Source organism: Pelmatolapia mariae, linkage group LG10_11 (assembly GCF_036321145.2).
Source record: "Pelmatolapia mariae isolate MD_Pm_ZW linkage group LG10_11, Pm_UMD_F_2, whole genome shotgun sequence".
NCBI lineage: Eukaryota > Metazoa > Chordata > Actinopteri > Cichliformes > Cichlidae > Pelmatolapia > Pelmatolapia mariae.
This window is the reverse complement of record NC_086236.1, coordinates 13,836,884-13,846,558: the sequence shown is the minus strand read 5'-3', so window position 1 is coordinate 13,846,558 and position 9,675 is coordinate 13,836,884.

Below are 9,675 nucleotides of genomic sequence, written 5' to 3'. Positions count from 1 at the left end.
AAATGAAAAGAGAAGGACGTTGTTAAATTCTGTTAATAAATGAGACGAGGAAGAGCCTGCAGACCGAACGCAACTCATGTCTCCTGTCTCTGCTTTTCTGTTAAAAATACAGTTTCAAAACAGGCCCATCGAAGGCCTGTAACAAATGCAAATGAGTGAGATAGATAAGTGAGACGTCTTTGTTTTTGTGTTTCTGCCTGTAGCTCATGTCTTATATTGGTAAGTTGTACATTACCTGCTACTTCACTATAAAATTTAATGTTAGCACACGTTTGTGCCCTCAAGAAATACTGCACACCTTTTTTGTGTTTCTTATGCCTTTTCACTGCGTCTTCCTGCTGAACCTTACTAGCTAACGGTAGCTATAGTTACCAGTGCTAATGTTAGCTCCGCATTCTGTATTCCCCAAATTCCACCAACATGTTAAGTGACCTGCAGGGGGGCAGGAGACTGAACCATGTGTACAGTAACATCAAGCATGCCTACAGAGCAACACCCCTCCCCCACCTATGACAACCTGACCACCTCTCTCTGCTTCTCATCCCTGGCCACACCCCTCTCAGGAAACAAACTCCTCCAAGCACCCAGGTCATTAAAGCATGGCCAGATGATGCTCTCCTCCAGTTACAGGACTGTTTCAATCTGACAGACTGGTCCAGCTTTGAACAGCAGGACCTGAAGACCTTCACTCAGTCTCTCCTTTTTTACATTAAGTGCTCTGTAGAGGATTTGACACTGACTAAAACCTAACCGGAAACCTTGGATGACGAGTGAAGTACAAGCTCTGACCAAAACACGTAACTCAGCCTTCAGGCTGAGGGACAGTTCTCTGTACAGCACTGCCAGAGCCAACCTGAGGAGGGGATTCAAACAGGGCAAGGAGAGCTACAGGAGAAGGATATAGGGCTTTCTCTTCAACACCCAAGTTGAAGAGTCCAGAGCCCCCTAACCCCCTGAGAGTGGTGAACCCCAGGAGAGCTGCCTGCCCTGACCGAGGGGCTGTGGTTAAAGCGTGCCCGGACCAACTGGCAGGGATTCTCATCAGGCTGTTCAACTTCTCCCTGACTCATGCCACGGTTCCCACCTGTCTGAAGGCCTGAGGATGCTCTTCGTGGACTGCAGCTCAGCATTCATTCTGTGGACCTGTTAATACTGGAGGCCTGGACCCACTAACTAACAAACCTTCCATTGTTAACATTGTTCCCTATTGCTCTGTGAATAAACACACTGTAACTGATCCTTCCAAGTCCTGCATATTGAGTCCTACGGCTCTACTGACAAAAGTATTATTACTAACAATGACAAAAAAATCAGATCATTTGCAGCTCTATCTGGCATGTTCACTTGTTGGAATATTTTTTAAGCGCAAATCATAAAAATCACAAGAAGCACACAGTCTTCACCCTGTCTTGTGAAAACAAATCTATTGTTCTTTCCTCTATCCATTATATTATTTTTCTGTTCCTTCTGAGAATGTTACATTTGGCCTTCTTTACAATTTATTTATTATTACATTATGGTTAGAAATGTGTAAAAATCCCAAAATAGGATCCGGAAAGCACAATGCATGGCTTTTATTTATTTATTTATTTTACATTACACACATGTTTTGCTTGTATATATGGAAATGCATCTATCATAACAATAAATATTCTGTTCTATCACTGTTTTGGATTTGCATGAGCTTAGGATAATTGTATCAAAGATTGTCCAAATGTACTGTGTGTGTTCAAATGTGAGCACTTTATAAGTGGACCTGCACATCTTCTACTGAAAGCAACAAAGAAGGCTACAGAAGAAAGGGATCACTGGCTTACAGCCAGCTTAAATAATTATTGTGTTTTGCTACATAAGCAGGTAATGCTAGCAAGTAATGGCTCTTCTGGACCCCCTTAATGCACTTTAATGTATTTAAAATATGAACGTTTCATTCGTAACAAGAAGACAAGAGGCTGAAAAATCTATTTGGTCCTTAGTCAATCTATTTCATTGAGACAGTCAGTAAAGATGGTTGGTATAAAGTTGGTGTCACAGTGATATAAATGTGGCAAGACTTATAGATTATTAATGATGGTAGCAATATGGTGTAAAGTGTATTTCCGATAAAGACGAGTGAAAGGTAAAATCATTTATTTTTATTATCCTGTCATTTAATATAGCATATAGGAGCGTGTTCACTTGTTCTTTTTAGTTACTAATAATGGAGGGTTAAGTAAATATAGCTAACAGATACATGAAAATTTATTTTGTAAATAGTTTTGTGGCAAATTTGAAATGTAAGTACTATATCTCCTAATATTAAAGAGGTGAATGTTTGATGTTTACTAAAATATGAAGCAGAAGACACCTTGATTGGTCATTAATTACACCGTCATTGAAACCTGCTGTGATAAGCAGGTTAAAAAGAGGAACAGATTTTCATTCTTTGAGGATTTCATTCTTTTTTTAGCGATTAAGTGACCAAAGAAGAAGAAAAGAAGAAAAATGATGGCACTTTCTGCTGCCAATGTGAATAAACAGAAGCTAAATGTTTTTGTTTATTTTTCATGTTGTTGAAAATGGTGCACAGCTTGAAAAAATATAAAATATTTATAATAGAGGACAAGCTAATAACAGTATATCTCACCATGCAATTTCACCTACGTAATTTCAGTTGATTAGGCATGAGGTTAGTGCTTTTGTGTGGGTAGGTGCAAGGTTGCGAATTAAAGGTTCTATAAATAAGATTTTAAACTTTAATAAAGCAGCAACACACTTTGCTATTTAAAGAGAAATAGTATTAGAATACTGGCACTAATCTGAGCTCACCACACTTTTGAAGTGAGAACAACAGAAAACAACGTTCCCGTAGTCATGTTTGTTTTTTAAGACTGGATCACAGCTTCAAGGAAAAGAAATAACATACATTTACAAATTAAACTTTTGTTACATCGTACCTGTAAAACAATTTTCTAAATGGCCACATACTGAACGACAGTCAGTCAACCAAGCTATTATTCGTTACTGGCTGCATGTGCCACACAATAATCACCATAATCCCATCACAGCAGCCTTGGCAGCTCCGGCCCGGCTGCTGAGAAGATGCTCATCTTTAAAGAGCTGGAGTCCAATCAGAAAAGGAGATGGGTATGAGGCATCAATTCACACCCTGTTGGGCCGCTCTCCAACATGTCTTGGACTGAGGCAGTGTGAGGCAGACTGGTGGAAACACAGAGACTGAGAGTTGCTGTGATGGTGGAAGCAGCTGTAGCAGTAGATTGCCTTATGGGAGAAAAGCTGACTGATACAGAAAGATCGTTAGTTGGGAATTGCAGTGACTGTAACAAGAACAGTTTTGGGGGAGCTGTTGAGGGCACAAGTGTGTGGTGGTTTTCCGTGCAGACTTGTGCTATCATGATACAATCGATGGTTTGCTCACCCACTGGCATTCACTTATGCAAAGCACTCTTGAGGTCCCGCCTCAGTATTTTAGCCTGGGCCACTGACTGGGCCATTGCAGTAATTATTTTCATCATGACTTTATGTAGTCTCAAACATCTTGCAGAGTGGGCATTTTGGCCCACCTTTCTTTATAATGTTGTTTCAGTTCATTGGAGTTTGTGGATGTTTGTTTATGCTCAGCTCTCTTAGGTTCCTGCTACAGCATTTTAATATGATTGCGATCTAGACTTTGACCTCATTGCAACACCTTTATTCCCTTTCTTTTACAGTCATTCTGTTGTAGACTTGCCACTGTGCTAAGGATCATTGCTTTGCTGCATGAGCCAATTAGTACAAAGCTTTAGTGTTTGTACAGATTCCTTCACTCTAAAATACTTTGAAAATCATGACCATGAATATCTTACCACCAGTGTAATTTTCAGTTGGTATGAGGTGTTTGTGCAGATATGCTGTTGTGTTTTCATCAAACATGGCACTGTGAATTATGGCCAAACTTCTCCACTTTGGTTTTGCTTGTCCAAAGAACATTGTTCCACAAGTCATGTGATTTGCTCAGATGTATTCTGGCATGTTCTTTTTAACTATACTGTCATGACGTTTACCATATACATGCAAAGTAATAGAGTAAGTAAGATGTAGCTCTTGGGTTTGTTGCAATTTCTCTGATCATTCTGATCAGTCCGAACTTGTGGACTTCTTATGGAAGCACTAAAAGTGTACTTAGTTTTTAATTTTTATAAATTTCATTTTTAACATTTGTAAATGAAGTCAGACATAGATTGCAGGCTGTTTGTTTAATTTCCATTGCAGTGGGAAAATGTTGTTGTGGAAAATGTTTAGAGACTGTTTACCATCTTTAGATCTGTACTTGAAGAGCAGAAACAGTATTTCTGTGATCAAAGTACCGTAAATTATCCACTGATTTTTGACAAGCTGTGGTATTTCAACTGGTGACAGCACAAATATACTTTTGACTGAACAACTAGTTGGGAATGGAAAGACTTCACTAAAGGATGTTAATCTAGAATCGAGACAAACAGATGAATCACGTAATTGTTCAGTTTCTTTTAAATTTCTCCAAGTCCTTAACTGTCAAAAAACAAAATCAGTATGCGTGTCTGTGCTTCTGATCTCTTGGCCTTTTTCCTTTTCTGCTTGTTCCTTTAGTGCCACCTCTTAAATATGTATTTATTTATTTCCTGCTATTCATTTTTTAAAATTAAAGGTGGTGCATCTTACTTTGTATCTAAATTGCCTTCTGGTTCTGCATCGCCTTTATATCCAGGAAGAAAAAGAGTGACCCCTGACATAAAAGTGCCGCAGTAAATGATGTTACCAATTGTGTAGATCCAGTTTCCAACTGTACGTCCTATGAAATCAGTTAGTGTCGTGATCACATATTATAGTCTGAAAGCATTTGCTGTTTTCTTCAATAACTATGAAATATGCGAGTTGTTAAGCTTTTATTTGTGAAAAATACACTCAAACTTTACTTCTGACACAAACAGATTTCTCTCTTTAAAAATGTGCTATTGTGTTTTCCACATGGCTATTCATACTCCTTTTCATTTTTCCTTTTGTCAGGTCGCCCAGTTAAATAGGACTGAAGTGAATTTTCAAGCTCTTCTAGCTTGCCAACTTTATAGCCTGCAGACTCCTTTAGAGGACATCCTTGATAGAATAAAGAGAATTCTAAAGTAGACGTGAGAGTGACTTGTTTACACTCAAGCCCCACTAGTTATCCCTGAGACTGTTGACTTCATTATCTAACAACTCCTCAAGGAGGTAATGAAATAATGTGTGAATCATGATGTGTGTGTGTGTGTGTGTGTGTGTGTAAGGGAAAGAGAAAAAAAAAGGAAAACCAAGCCAGAATGGACGAAAGCTTTGACTTCTCCAAATGTTTTACATGATGACAGGATGATTTATCGAATCATATAGATAGCCTGCAGCCGTAATATAGCATTTTTCTACCTAGCTGGTTGCTACTCAAACAACTATCAAACTCAAACAGTCTCATTTATGTTTTAAAATACACAAATGCAGCAGTGTTTTTTTCTGTGGCTAGACTACGTTGGCATTAAGTTGTACCTTGGTATCTGGAAAGTATGATCATTCCTATTTTTAGCAAATATGCTAAGATACCGATAAGGAGGAGCTAGCTGAGCCTAGAATATTTTGTGTTCAGATCTAATATCATTGAGTCAGTCAACACAAACAGAGCTTTGCACACTATTTGTCGTATGTAACATATCAGACCACCTCTATCCAGGTTCAGTGCTGGATGGATGTAATTATTCAGTCTTTATTTATATTTATTATGTATCCAAACTTCCACAATGCCTCCCCATAAGCAAGTCTTATCTGCTAGCATAATGTGATGTCACGTTTGGCAATATTTACTTTTTGAACAATAATCTGCATTCAAGTTTTTAATTACTGATGAAAGAGGAAACTTTGAATTCAATTAAGGTCCTTTTTTAAAATTTTAGACTACCCAAATCTGCAAAATGGCATTATTGTATGACATAGTACCCGCTCATCTCCTGTCATAAAGATTTTATTGTCATATGCACAGGAAAGACACACGTTTTCTTGTACAGTGAAACTCTTAATTTGCTGTCCACAACCAATAACAGAAAATTTTATATATAAAATACATAAATAGAATAAATGATATTTATTATTTAATTTAAAAACAATAAAAACAGCAAATAAGAAATATAAGATCTTCAAAAATATAACTATACAAATGAAAACTCTGAGCTGCAATAAGCCATGTACTTGTTTATGTAATTAAGAATACCACACTGAGTAGACAGGAGTGACTGCACAATTACGTGTGTGCAAACATAGAAACAGACAGTCGTAGATTGAGGTAGACCAAGGTTATAAACCCCTGTCAGGTGTTTAGGAGTCTAATGACAGTGAGGAAGAATGAGTTCTTTAGTATACAGGTTCTAGATTTCACACTTCTATCCCTTCAGCCTGAGGATAGAAGTATAAATAGTATAAATAGGTAGGGTCATTGAGGATGGGGCCATGGGGTCTGCGATGTTAGTTGACTCTGCAGAGAAGGCTGTGGAGTCTTTTAAGTGTCTTTATCTTTTCCCCATCTTCAATAGTGACATCACCTTCATCTTCTTTTTCTCTTTTGGTATTTCTTATTGGCCATGAAAGCCGATCATGGGGGAACACCTCCTACTGTCTTTTCTGTTATGCCAACTACCTCAATCTACAAACCTCCTCAAGAGTCTTAATCATTAAAGCGAGGCAGGGAGCGAGTGTCACTTGAGTGGAGTCCACTGCAACAGAGGGAGAAGAGGATTATTGCCAGGCAAAGACTGTTAAGGTAGCCTTTTCTTCAGAGCGTGGGTGAGGAATGCTTACTTGAGAAGCGGAGAGCAATGAATTGAGAGGTGGAGTGAGTGTCAGAGAGCACGATGAAGCAAATGAACCAAGATGTCTGAACTTCTCTGTCTTTCCCAGCATTACGAGGGGAAACAGCGAGCAGGAAGGCAGGCAGGAAAAGTCTTTTGCTATATCCGGAGTGCCATGGAGAAGTGTTGAGCAGGAGAGGCTGGCAGGGAAGTGTTCAGCAGTAGCAGGATGGCAGAGTGCACCAGCGAAACCAGAAGGGTGACAGATCCAACGCAGAGGAAACTGGAGACACGAGGAGTAACAAGGTATGAGCTCAACATGAAGGCCGATTTACCATTGCGGTGTAGCAGATGATCCGGCGGGGAGTGAAAGACGGAGCTGGTCTTTAATGCAGGTCTGCTCATTACGGCTGATCCATTACAAGTGAGAGGAGGCTGAAGCGGGAAGCAAAACTCCGCCCCACAGGGCGAATCCTGGACACAGGAGCCAAAGTGGAAAATTACACCAAAAAACCTAACACTCAACCCAGACCGTGAAAATCTTAGCATCTTTAACTCAGCTGCTTTAAGCTCCCCTAATGTCTTATTTTCAAAGGTGCCATCTCCAGCCCGTATACCACAGCTGGCCTCAACACCATTTTAGAAATTTTTTCTTTTACTCTTGCTCCTTTTTTTTCTGCTCCAAATCACTCCTGAGATTTTTATCCATCCACTTAACGCTGCCTGCACCCTCTGGTTGTGCAGAAGAGAGGTGGACTATTTTAACTCAACCACCTTCACCACTTTTGCTCCTTATATTCTGTTGTCCTCACTCTCAATCAAACACACTCCTGCTGTCAGTACGGATCACAAAGTCATCTGCTAACATGATAGTTCACAGAGACTTTTACATGGTCTTGTCTGTCAGTCTGTCCACCAGCATGCATCATGATTTTTCTGATGTAGCTGTGTACACAAAGACTGGTTGATCGAATGGTATAATTGCTTATAAAAGGGTCCAATCAATACTTCTTACATCTTAATGCACTTGACTATAAAAATGGATAAATTGAGGAAGAATAAAAACTTCATATATTCTCCTTTTCCATCTCACACACAGGCTACTGCAACACTTTTGATCAACTCTGGTTTAAGATTCATCTGGAGTTTTAAGTGTGAAATTGTGCATTATGAAAATTATGCATAGCTCAAGGCTCAGTGTGTGATACAATTGGGAAAATTAAGTTGCCAAGTTGGTAATCTGTTTTATATACTTCAAAGAGCAGGAGGGGGTGCAGAAGGGAGAGACAGAGAGAGAATGAGCGAGAGAGAGGAGAGCGAGCGTGCTCTGCCAGGAATGGAGTGTTGTCACTGTGTGAGTGTTTAGAAATGGACTTCTTGTCTGCAGACACTCTGGGTGCACTGCTGACTCTGACTTCTCCCTTTTGCAAGTTAACCTCCAGCTATCCAGCTAAAAGTGAACTTGCAAGCTGATCTGAAGTGACAGCAGAAGAGGCTTGAGAGAGCGGAGGAGTTACTTCTGAGAACAGAGTTGGTGTGGGATTCAATCAGAGCCTTCTCATGACAGAAGCTACTATGTTTTAAAATTTCATGAGCAATTCACATTTTCTGGAAGCTGGTGAGCTAGCCCATCTTTTTTTTTTTTTTTTTTGCCTCAAATTAACTTCTTAGAAGCAGATGTAAATAACAGAAAGCCAGTAGTATTCTTTAGCATATATCCTGAGAACTTAACATTTTCCAGGGTTAATCCAAAGTGTTGTCCTTTTAACACAGTACTGCAGGGTAGAAAAACGTAATTACCTAAAATTCTGTGATCTTTTGCAAAAGCTTTTGATAGTGGTCAGATCATTATCTGACAAATACTCAAACAAAACTTGCCGTTCTTCACTTATAAGTAGTGCAGTTTTTTTGAAAAGCACATAAATTTATAAAATATAATGTAATGAAAAATAGAAATTCTAATTTTGAGTCTGTTTCCAGGATAATATTTTTCGAATCAGGTATAAGTTTACAACTTTGTTGGTCCTTCTTTTTATTTTAACATTACCATGGAGGCATTGGGTATGTCAGATAACCAAACTTTTAAATAAATTATTAGGACTTATTAACAAATGATTAAATGAAAAATCAGAATCAATCAAAAAATAAATTAGGGTTCGAGCACTGATTCCATTAGAAAACACAGCTTTATAGTGATAATGCTGTAGCAGTACAGATAACTAACCATTTTGAGATCAATCAACTCCTTCGTCCACAGGCAAAAAAAGTAAAAGTTCAGTAAATAAAATTAAATTGCAACTTATTTGGTACCAGAAGTGATCCAGTGGTGTTATCTGGGTGTTTCTGAGTGGGCTGGGATCTCTTTTCCGCTTGCCAAAGGACCTGAATAAATGTATGAATTCTTTTGTAGAACGTTTTGTAATAGAAAGCTGAGCTCAGTTGTTCTTTTCATTGATTGGATAATAGCCTCACTTCAATTATGCCACTTGGTTACCTCGCCTAGTAACCAGCTTGTGGCATTGGATTTAGCACAGCCCTATATGGGTTTCTTGAGTGAGTTTAGACAGAGGATGTAGTAAGTTCCCTTTGGGAGACATAATACACGCTTTCTAAAAGTAGACGACAGTTTACCATAATGACAAAGAGTATTGTTCATTACGGGCTATTAAAATACATTTATAATAACACTGCTGTCCATGTGTCTTTATATTCACTAACTATACAAATGTATTATCTATAGGCCACATTTTTAAAAAAGTAAATAAATAAAACAAAAAGGTCCAAAATATGAATCATTTACACACCAGACGCATAAAATCTGTGCAAATATTTAGTGGTTTGCAAACATTTTTTG